The sequence below is a fragment of the Vicia villosa genome, unplaced genomic scaffold (assembly GCF_029867415.1).
Source record: "Vicia villosa cultivar HV-30 ecotype Madison, WI unplaced genomic scaffold, Vvil1.0 ctg.001168F_1_1, whole genome shotgun sequence".
Taxonomy (NCBI): Eukaryota; Viridiplantae; Streptophyta; class Magnoliopsida; order Fabales; family Fabaceae; genus Vicia; species Vicia villosa.
This window is the reverse complement of record NW_026705513.1, coordinates 249,690-262,876: the sequence shown is the minus strand read 5'-3', so window position 1 is coordinate 262,876 and position 13,187 is coordinate 249,690.

The following is a 13,187-nucleotide window of genomic DNA, read 5'->3' as shown; positions in this document are numbered from 1 at the left end:
TAAAATAGAGTAATCTCGTAAAACTCGAAACTATCGCCCCCCAGTGTTACAAGACCAGAGCATGACCGACACGACCCAAAACAACGGATAAACTCTACGAGTCATCCTCACCGAGTACTAATGCCGCTACTCCTTAATCTGAAAATGGTCAACAAGTAAGGGTGAGTCTCATTCTCAATTAATCAATGTTATGCATTCATAAGCAACAAAACATCATAATATATCATTCACCCAATTTGTCATATATTCAAATTCACATCTATTATTCATTAATTCATACAATAATAGATTACAACACAAAACACAGAAATCCATACAATCATGTTATGACAAAATGCATATGACACAACTGACACTATGCATGTGGTACCAATAAACCGTGGAATCAATCCACCTAACCGATCTACACCTCATCGAGATACGGCCCACCGACACAATTTTCGCACAATGGGAAATATGTCCACCAACGATCCAAACATCACTGGGATCCAACATCAATGCATATGAATGAATGAAACACATATAACATACTTAAAACATCACCGAATCACGATGAACAACTCATCACAGCACCACATCACCGAATAAGTATGTACATGTTTTCAACATCATTCAAATAGTCATGCATTCATCACAATCATAATAATAATCACAACCAATTAATCGTCACATCAATTACATTGTCACACCTATCTCATATGCACACAATGTTCAATTCTCATCAAGTAATTAAATCGAGTTTTAAAGAAATAAAGTTGGCTACTGCCCATATTCATCATTCATCATATAAAACATTTAATTACTTGCACAACGCCCAAAACGGCACTAAGAAATGATACACGGATCAAAAGATACGTCATTTTAAAGTTTTATAAAAATTCACACACAGCAAGGTTCGCTCAGCGAAGCAAGGCAGAAGCGAATCCTTCAGACCTCCGCTCAGCGGACCTCTAGCGAAGTCCAACAGAAGCAAACTACGTTGGGACCTCCGCTCAGTGGACCTGCGATTTCAACAATTCTCAGGTCTGCGACAGACCTGCGATTTCACACCCTTTTCACCCAAAAACGATTCCAGACATCATATACAGACATACAAACATCGAATTTCTCATCACCCATCATTATACATCAAAACCACACATAAATAACCAACAATCTATACAAATTCATCAATTATCCCAAATCATAACATACCTAACAGTATCAAACTCAATATACCTAATCGAATCATACGTTAATCCATCCTATTACCCATAATCATATAATAGAAATTAACCGGAAGAGTCCCCCCTTACCTTAGCCAAGAATCTGGACTTTTCTCCTTCTTCTCCATCAAACCCGTAAGCCTCTTTTCATCACATTCAGCAAGAATCTCCAATCTTCAAACCCGCTTATCTCCCTCCCCGAGAACTTCCCTGACACGAATTAATATATCAAATCGAAGGAAATTTAGTGTAGAATCCGAATCTTCAAGAATTACCTGATTTGGAGCTACGAGCAGAGAGTTATGACCCATTTTGTGAGGGCTGTACCATGAATACGAAAATCTCTTTTCTCTATGAATTCTCCTTCTCTCCCTCTTAGGTTTTCCTTCTCTATTTCTCCATTTTCTCTTATTTACTTGTTTTATTAAAACATGGCATAATTTAGTAATGGGCTCAACACTTAACACCCCCTCATTACTAAATACCCCACTTGGCCCAAAGACCAATACTCAATAATTCTTCCAATTAGTTCAACGAAAACACCAAATAATTCTAAATAATAATTTAATTTCCAATTAAATTAAAATTAGAAAATATGGGGTGTTACAACTCTCCCCCACTAAAAGAGTTTTCGTCCTCGAAAACATACTTCCAGTGAAAAGTTTCAGATAGAGCCCTTCATCTGACTCTCAAGTTCCCATGTAACATTTCCATCAGTCGATCCTAAAAAAATCCATCTGACATAACCAACAGAAAGCATGTCTCATGCATTAAATCTCAGCTCTTACATTGCATTCGACCACCTAGAGGCGTGCCACTCGCTATATCTTCAAAAGGTTAACGACAATGAAACGTCGAGGTCCGACCCATACAATACGCCCAATAACTGAATAATATAATTACTCAATCCATGGTATGATCACATCTGATCAACACTGCAGTAATGCATGCCATCTACCAAACTTACCAACGTTAGACACACTTTTCCATCTGAGCGATAAAATAATACTTACACTTTTCACTAACCGCTTCCTTCAAGAAACTCAATAACAATATTCCTCTATCATTGAATTTCAACTATCTAACTCCTCGCAAGTCACACCAGCAATTATCCAACACGTTACATTCCGCTTTTGCTGCACTATCCTTATTACTCATTACAACCATTATTACCAATTAGATTTTTGAGTTATACCCAACTTTGGCCCTCTTTACTCGTTCGTTCAAGAATCATTCTTACCATCCATGGTACTAATTCACTACTCAGCAATACTTACTCGTATCCAACAAAACCCAATTCCTGATTTACTTCCTCTATTTAAACATCCTAACCATCAGAACAAGTTCACACAAGTAATTATAATCACACTCGTCAGCCTCAATACACCATTTCTTACAAAACAACTCAAATTAAGTTCCGCTCTTCTCTAAGAATTAAATCAACCTCATCCTTCTTAGGGTATAATCCCTTATTATATCTGGAATCTACAATAACATCTTACAACAACACAAAATTATTATAGCATCATATGGTATCAACTCATCGTCCTAACTTCGCCGAATACATACTCGTTAACTACATACAACCACAATAACATATTCATCATCTCGGAAATTATTCAAAAGAGTTCTAATTCCCCGACACAACATCCTTACATCCACTAGATTCTAAATCCAACATATAGATTAATACATGTTCTCTACGTAGGCTCCCGACATATTAATTCCTCACTGCCCACGAGTAGTACTCACAACACAACTCCAGATCACACTTTCGCTGCACGACTCTGATTACCCGTCTTAGATCATCATCCAATATATTGCACTTTTTCATATTCACTTCTTCATAAGTTCACATAACATGGTGAGTGATTTATTCTTTACGGCTCAGTATCCATCGCATCTTATACCATTAAGGTAACAAAACAAGTTCCTTCTATTTATATGATTTCGTCTACTATCAACAAGAGATTAAGGGTGATCAAGTCCTCAATTTGTCAATAGATAGCTGACAACCACATTTAAGCATAAACTGTCGTTACTACATAATAGTGTCCCTTCTGAGTTTGCACTCAACTCATTAACATCGTCATAGTCCAATAATTCACTACGGTGTCCTTCTTCTGGAATATTCTTTCAAAGCTCAAAAACATCAAGAACACAGACCTGCTCACTAAACCTCATCATACCGTTCTCGTCGATTCTGAATTCACCGCCTTTACCTTGGTAATTCAAAGTCAACTTATCGGTCAACTCAACATCAGCTTTCTGACCTTCTCTAATCCCATAAAGAATACCACTAGTCAGCTTTAGCATACCCAATCTAGCACTATTAGGAGTACCTTCACATATCAATCTCAAATCTCTAAACTGTCCAATTAAATCCAACTCTTTCACCATCAGCACAAACATTTTTAAAGACTTCTTACTCAACGCATAAGCTACTACTTGCTGATTTTTCATCAATACACCACCCAAACTCATCAGCGACGCATCACAATATACCATAAACGGTTCTAAAGTCTATTTCACCTTTAATACTAATCCACTCCTCACTTAAAATCCATCGGTACTCAAATCATCTTTATTACCGAACGTCTCATCAACTTATTCATCAACAACATATTCTACTCAACTTCGTTTCAAACAATTGCGGTAGTAGGCATTCCTATTCAACAAGTTTCACACTTCCTTAACCAACTTCAAAATTCCTCTTTATAGGATCACTCTACTGTATTTATAACTCTCCCATAATGTAGAACACAACCCCTCCCCTTCGTAGGTCCAAACAACACATTAATCCGACACTCGAAACTCAAGATACAATTTTTTTTCCAACGCCATCCGAAATGCAACATCGACATCATGCAGCGACACTCTAAGTGATATCTCCACAACTCCTCCAATGGTACATTTAACTCCTAAAATTGCTTCCCAACAAACCTTCTACTTATTCCTTCAATTTGTTCAACTCTGACACTGATATCCCGTGCCGTACCAACAAACACGTCTAGTTTTAAGAACAGGCGTAACTGCAACTTCACCTCTTTCCAACATCATCCTGTCACAATTAAATATGTTACAGCTGCTGCAACCATTTTTATAACAAAGTTCATCTCGTTAGCTTTCCGATGCTTCAAACGGAACTCAAATCGGATGTCTAGAACTCCAGTTATGAATTTTCGAAGTTTCATAACGATTCAACAACTGTCCTGCGTTTTTCTAACGGAAATTCCGCCCTAAAACTCATCATCTTCAAATCAATCACATTCTAAACAGCTCCTTATCATATCTCTTCACTTCCAAACATTCTTATAACTTGAGCAACACATTCCATCGCCGAAGTTCGTCTTCTGCAACAAAACAAACAAGTACCGACAGTGATCCACTCACATGTCGCGTACCAAGGGTTAATACGTCGACAGTATTCAACTGTCGCGCAACTCAACTGACTCGACAATTGGCCGGACGGACCGACCTGCTCTAATACCAATATTGTAACACCCTTCTAAACCCCAGGAAAATTAATAGAATAAATCAGAGTAAAACATGAAACAAGGGTGCCACAATTAATTAAAACAATTAAACCACATTATAGTCTTAAGTCATGCTTTATTAGGAACGAATTTACCAAAACACAATCATGTTCATCACAGCGGAATAAGAATACATCGCTAACACGACTAATGGAAAATATAATCCAACATATAATAAAATAGAGTAATCTCGTAAAACTCGAAACTATCGCCCCCCAGTGTTACAAGACCAGAGCATGACCGACACGACCCAAAACAACGGATAAACTCTACGAGTCATCCTCACCAAGTACTAATGCCGCTACTCCTTAATCTGAAAATGGTCAACAAGTAAGGGTGAGTCTCATTCTCAATTAATCAATGTTATGCATTCATAAGCAACAAAACATCATAATATATCATTCACCCAATTTGTCATATATTCAGATTCACATCTATTATTCATCAATTCACACAATAATATATTACAACACAAAACACATAAATCCATACAATCATGTTATGACAAAATGCATATGACACAACTGACACTATACATGTGGTACCAATAAACCGTGGAATCAATCCACCTAACCGATCTACACCTCATCGAGATACGGCCCACCGACACAATTTTCGCACAATGGGAAATATGTCCACCAACGATCCAAACATCACCGGGATCCAACATCAATGCATATGAATGAATGAAACACATATAACATACTTAAAACATCACCGAATCACGATGAACAACTCATCTCAACACCACATCACCGAATAAGTATGTACATGTTTTCAATATCATTCAAATTGTCATGCATTCATCACAATCATAATAATAATCACAACCAATTAATCGTCACATCAATTACATTGTCACACCTATCTCATATGCACACAATGTTCAATTCTCATCAAGTAATTAAATCGAGTTTTAAATAAATAAAGTTGGCTACTGCCCATATTCATCATTCATCATATAAAACATTTAATTACTTGCACAACGCCCAAAACGGCACTAAGAAATGATACACGGATCAAAAGATACGTCATTTTAAAGTTTTATAAAAATTCACACACAACGAGGTTCGCTCAGCGAAGCAAGGCAGAAGCGAATCCTTCAGACCTCCGCTCAGCGGACCTCTAGCGAAGTCCAACAGAAGCAAACTACGTTGGGACCTCCGCTCAGCGGACCCCCTTCGCTCAGCGGACCTGCGATTTCAACAATTCTCAGGTCTGCGACAGACCTGCGATTTCACACCCTTTTCACCCAAACACGATTCCAGACATCATATACAGACATACAAACATCGAATTTCTCATCACCCATCATTATACATCAAACCACACATCAATAACCAACAATCTATACAAATTCATCAATTATCCCAAATCATAACATACCTAACAATATCAAATCTCAATATGCCCAATTGAATCGAATCATACGTTAATCCATCCTATTACCCATAATCACATAATAGAAATTAACCGGAAGAGTCCCCCCTTACCTTAGCCAAGAATCTGGACTTTTCTCCTTCTTCTCCATCAAACCCGTAAGCCTATTTTCATCACATTCAGCAAGAATCTCCAATCTTCAAACCCGCTTATCTCCCTCACCGAGAACTTCCCTGACACAAATTAATATATCAAGTTGAAGGAAATTTCGTGTAGAATCCGAATCTTCAAGAATTACCTGATTTGGAGCTACGAGCAGAGAGTTATGACCCATTTTGTGAGGGTTGTACCATGAATACGAAAATCTCTTTTCTCTATGAATTCTCCTTCTCTCCCTCTTAGGTTTTCCTTCTCTATTTCTCCATTTTCTCTTATTTACTTGTTTTATTAAAACATGGCATAATTTAGTAATGGGCTCAACACTTAACACCCCCTCATTACTAAATACCCCACTTGGCCCAAAGACCAATACTCAATAATTCTTCCAATTAGTTCAACGAAAACACCAAATAATTCTAAATAATAATTTAATTTCCAATTAAATTAAAATTAGAAAATATGGGGTGTTACAGATGAGATGTTGTATATCCTTAAGGGCCTTTTCAGCCTCCACCACTTTATTTTTTATATCCCCAAATATCCTTTTGTTCCAATCCTTCAACCTATATTTTAAAATTCTAAGCTTCCTATCTAGAATGTACATGGGACAACCATACAACTTGATGTCCCAAGTATCTTTTATAATTCTCTCACAATCATCATGTAAAGTCCACATCTTAAGAAATTTGAATTGAGATTTAACATGGACTTTATCCAAGACACAAGAGAACAACAGGGGATAGTGATCAGACTTAAGTTTAGAAAGAGTGTGACAGACCACATTACTGCAACTATCAATTAACTCAAGATCACATATGACTATTTTTATGATAACGCGTAACTTATATTTTTCATCTTTAAAATTTTACAAATATTTTTTTTTTTATTTCCTTCTTACATTTTTACTCTAAAAATTTATAACATGTCCATTTTTTTAATGATGTGTGACATCTATTTTTTATCTTTAAAGTTGTATAAGATAATTTATCGTATTTCTTAAATGACTTATAATTTAAAAAAGAAAATAAAAAAATATATATTATAGGAGATCAAAACTATTTAAATTTAAGATAAATGGTTAATTTTGTAAATGAGATGAAGGGCCCGTTTGTTTTAACTTTAAAAAAAAAATGATTTTTTCTTGTATTTTAAAAAATGATTATTAAACATTTTTTATTTTTTTTTTTAAATTTGTTTTTTATAAATTGAAAAACTTTTTTGGACGCTTTTTTTGGTATTTACTAAAAGACAATTCACTACAATCGACAATCGTAGTTAAAAATCGTAGTGAAACGTACTAGGAGTTACAGGGTTTAAATCCCAACTCCAACAATTTTCAATTTATTGTCATAAATTGGAATTGTCCTTGTATATAGTCAAATATGGTGTAAAGTTCATTATTTCATCACGGTTCATCTTATCAACTGTGGTGAAAGGTGATACTTATTTATATATAAGCAAAATTATCTCTCGCTAAGTACATAACATTCATTTCTCTCGAAAGAAACCTTTAACATATTTTAATATTCTCTCTCAAAATAAAACCCTAAGTCACTCATCTCACCCATATTTAAACCCCAAACTTGTGCAACAATTTATTTTTCAAACCTATGGCTACCTTCAGGGTCGTCTTCACAAAACTTATGCATTGATTTTAACTTGTTTATGTTTTTGTTCCTATTTTTGTTTTGGTTCGTCTTCACATATCTCATCTCATGTTTTTGTATACTGTTTTAACTTGTTTATGTTTTTGTTTATGTTTCTGCTTGTTTTGATTTGTAGGTATGGATGGACGGGTTGATGAAAAGAATTAATGATGATGAATATGGGTGGCAAAACGGGCGGTAGCCCGCCGGGCCGGCCCGTTCACCCGCCAAAAAAGGCGGGTTGGGTTGGGATTTTGGGTCCGCCGCCCACCAAAACTCGGCCCGCCAAAATCCGCCGCCCGCCAAAGCCCTCTGTCCGCTAAAGCCCGCCTCACCTATTTGTTAAGCTCGTTTCGTCTTAAGTCCGCCCTTTTTTAGTCTAGTAATTCAAATTCTTGATGGTTTTATTTTATACATTTATTTGTAAATATATGCAATATTTTTTTAGGTAAAATGTATTTAAAAGATGCTTTATAAAAAATTATTTTAAAAAATAAGTGAAAATTTTAATTGAAAGGTAAAAATAGACTATTAATCTATTAAAAAAAATGAAAAAATAGGCGGGCAACCCCGCCGCTCGCCAACCCGCCACCTTGGCGGGGAGGACATGATTTTTATGCCCATTTTACTTGGTGGACATGCCCACCCCACTCATTTTTTGGCGGGTTTTAGGTGGGGTGGACGGTCCATTTTGCCACCCCTAATGATGAAGTTAAAGTGAGCGCAACAAACTTGTGTGAGTGCTGCAAGCTTATCGATAAACACATTTTTGGCGCTCTCACTTCAACTTCATCCTCCCTTCCTTTCATTTTGGATTCCACTATGAGACAAGTACGTTTTTGACACATTCTATGAGTTGATGTCGTTGTTGTTACATATAAAAGTTCAATATTGTTTAAGGTTTGTTGTTGTTAATATTTGTTTTAGATGAGTTTATTATATCTTATGTGGCCTGTTTTTTTTCTAACACCTTACCGAATATATAAATTTTCGGATTGCATTAGAAAATTATAATATGATAGATAAAGTTCTATTAGAAAATAAGTTACACGTTCAATTCTAGACAAGAATTCTCCAGACCATTATCTACATTTCGCTCTTTAATCTTTAGAACTTGGTCTAATGCTTCTAGTTCTTCAACCTCTCATTCCTTCACCTCTAATTTAGTTTGTAAAGTAAATAATATGTTGCAAAATAAACTAGATGTGAAGTAAGGGGGGGGGGGGGGGGGGGGTTGAAGAACTAGGAGCATTAAAACAAGTTCTAATGATTAAAGAGAGAAATGCAGAAAAAGAGCTGAAGAATTCTTGTTTAGAATTAAATGTGTAACTCGTTCTTCTAATATAACTTAATTTGTCAAGTTATAATATTTTAGATAAGACTGAAAGGTTATATGTTTAGTGAGCATTGGCGAAAGAAGCATTCCACATAATTTATAATAAACTCAGTGTATATATCACAACGGTAATTTAGAACAACCGTTGTTAAAAGTTTTTTAAAGTATATTACAATGGTTGTTTGAAGTAACCGTTGTGATAATTAGTGCACTTCTTGACATATAATCAAAGTCGTGTGACCATGGTGGAAAACATCATACATACAACCACCCCTTTTCCAACCGTTGTGGTATCCCTTTTCCAACCGTTGTGGTATCCCTTTTCCGTAGTAGTGATAGGTAGCAACAACTGAAGGATTCATACCAAATAGAGAAAGAAATCCCAAGATCAACGACTAGATTTCCTATTATGGATACACGCCAACTCGAGTGCATTGTAAATTGTATCACGCCCTAGCTAGTCACATCAACACACGTGTTAGAAGATCGCTATGAAACATTTCAATGATGGGATTGCATTTAATGCGCTTATTTCCCACTACTTTTGCAATTGATTCCATGCATTTTAATTCTATTTCACATAGGACCACATCCTGAAGGCCGACCAACTTCACTTAAGTCTTTCCCCGACTTCTTCACTGTTCGACAAAGCCTCGGGGTTAACTATTCTGAACTGTCCAGAGGCCTAAAGGACCAAAGCTTAATTCATTTTAAATCCACTCCACTTGACCTAAGGTATAAAATCAGTATACACACAGGAGTAAAGTACATTCTTTGATCTCCATTTTTACTACACTCATCATGAATCATGAAACTGACTTGTACGTTGAAGTGCTAACCATGCATGTGCACACCGCACTGCGTGAAGGAGATCAACACCATCATTCAAGATCATCAATTTTCCAACTATATCTATTTATGGTTCCTGAACGGAACAATAATAAAGAAAACCAAAAAATATATAATAAAGATAGGAGGAGAAAATATTAAAAAAAGTAAAAAGAGTGAAAATATTCAATATCTGAGTTTTTTAACTCTCTTTCCATGTCACAATAATTATCTCATTTGAATATCCTTTATAAATTAATATAAAATAATATATAATAGAAAAAATAATAGTTTTATCAAATTAATCACATTAAATATTAGTATATTTATTTTTATAAATGTAAAATAAATGATAATAATGTTAGAGTGATACACATAGCATATTTAGATGATAAAGTTAAAAAAAAGTAATAAAAATTGGCTAATAAATTAAAAATATCAATTGTTTTAAAATATAAAAAATAAGAAAAGTAAAATGTATTTAGTAAGATTTTAAATCAAATACATTGAATTATTTTTTAAATTTTATTTATATTTTATTTTAAAAAATTTACATTAATAATTAAATGTGGTAGGTGTGGTAGCTCAATACGTTTGGCCAACTTTTTTAAGTCTTAAAAATTACTTTAAAGTTAAAGTTAAAAATAAGAGTTTTTAAAATAAAGTTAAAGTTGTTTGGTTATGATTATTTTTTAAATTTTAAAGTTATTTTAAATTTAGAAGTTTTTTCGTAAAAGTTATATATATATATATATATATATATATATATATATATATATATATATATATATATATATATATATATATATATATATAAAATGCGAATTGATTAATATTGTATTAACATCTATAATTTAGTGTATAGTATAAGAAATTAAAAATATTATTATTGAAAATCACTATACAATAAAACAAGATATAATATAAAAAATGAATAAAAAGTTGGACATTAATAGTATCCACAAAAATAATGATGTAAACAAAAAAAGAAGACAAAAGAATAAATAAAACATAACTCTAGATGTTATGAATCATAGAAAAAATTGAAAAATTGTCGGCACTATCACCATTTTTTAAAGAAAAGTGCGTTCATTTGGAATTGGAACCGCGACCACATGTTTTAAGCTCCGGAAAAGTTGGTTTTTACGCCTTTTTTTCGAGCTCCTTTTATTCAATTTTTTGTCTTAAAAAAAACTACTTTTTTTCATAAGAGCTTTATAAAAAATGTGTTTGACCCTCCATCTCCTTATAAGAAGAAGAAAAGTAGATAAATAGTTGGGCCAAATAATTGAGTTAGATAAGCTTAAATTGATGGTGTAAGATTTAATTTTTGATAACACTATCATATATTAATATAAATAAATTATTAATATTTATAAATTAAGAACTAAAAAATTAAATATTATTAATTTAACCTACATTTTTATCGGTTAGTTATTTGCCACTATCCATAAAGTCTATTTTTGTTTATTTATAAATAAGGTTGTTTACAATTTCTTTTACAAGACATTTTAAATATATTTGTTTTTAAATTAAATTACAGTTTTATTTTCATTTATCTCATTTATTAAATTAATATTTTTATTTTAAATTTAAATAATTTTTTAAATAAGTGTAACTTTTATATGCAACAAAATTTTATTTTTTCATTTTCTTTTTAATTAACACTATATATTTATATTTCTATTATTTGATATTAATGATTATTTGATTTTTGATTTATTATATGTTTTAAATATGTGTTAAGGTGTTAACTATAACACTTATTTTATATCGGATGGAGTAACAATTAAATTTATCTCACTATTTTGAATATAAATTTATCCACTAAATTAAAAGTATTTTACATAAATTAAGGCAACATATCTATTTTGGCCCATTAACTATACCCTAGGTTCATATCGGTCCCTTAATTCATTCTCGTGTCACATTGATCCCTTAACATCTAAAATGTTTTATTTTAGACCTTTTTGTCTAATTAAAGATGAATTTAGCGATTGATTTCAAAGTTTTTCCGTCGCTAATTAGATAAACAAAAAGTAAAATGAAACATTTTAAAAGTTAAGAGATCAAGGTGGCACGAAAAGAATATTAAAGGGCCAATCTAAACCAAAAATATAGGTAGGGACCAAAATAAATATTTTACTTAAATTAAAGCAATAGAATGAATGTATTAAAAATATTAAATTTTCTACAATATCAATCAATGTTAAAAAATGAATTTAATTGTTATGCAATTCGATGTAAATGTTTTTACGCCATCAATAAAATATAATCATTCAAATGTATTACTTTACTTTAAAGAAAATTATAATAAAAATTAAATATTTTAAATAAATCAACAATTATGATTAACTGAGAGTATAAAATATCTTTAGTGAATCAATAAATATCAATTAAATTAAAAAAATAATATAATAATTATGATTCGTTGATATTATAAAATACTTTTAAACAAATATTTTAAATAAATCAACGATTATAATTAATTGAGAGTATAAAATATCTTTACTCAATCAATATATATCAATTAAATTAAAAAATAATATAATAATTACGATTCATTGACATTATAAAATACTTTTAAACCATTAATAATTATTATATATAAGAATGACGTATCATATAAGAATGAGATTTTTATGTGAGAACATGTGAATGAATCTAAACTATTAGATTTTAAAATAAATGGTGGAGATTATGTGTCAATTATTTTTTCTCTCATCCATTATTAAAATAAATAATGGAAGAGAGAATAAAAAGATTAACATATAATCTCCACCATTTATTTTAAAATCTTATGGTTCAGATTGATTATCATATTTTTACATAAAAATGTCATTTTTATATGATAAATATACTATAAAAAACTTTAATTTTAATTGTATGTATAAACTTTTATATAGTCAACAAATCACATATATTTATATGTTTTCTATTCAAAAAAGCAAAATAAGCATTTATCTCAATTTAATTCAGTCTCTTCAAAAAAACACAGGGTCAATAACCAAAGAAACTTTTCTCAAAAAAAAAAACTACAATTGAAGAAAAAAAATCTCAAAGAGTGAAAGGCTAGCAAAGAACAATGCTGACATCA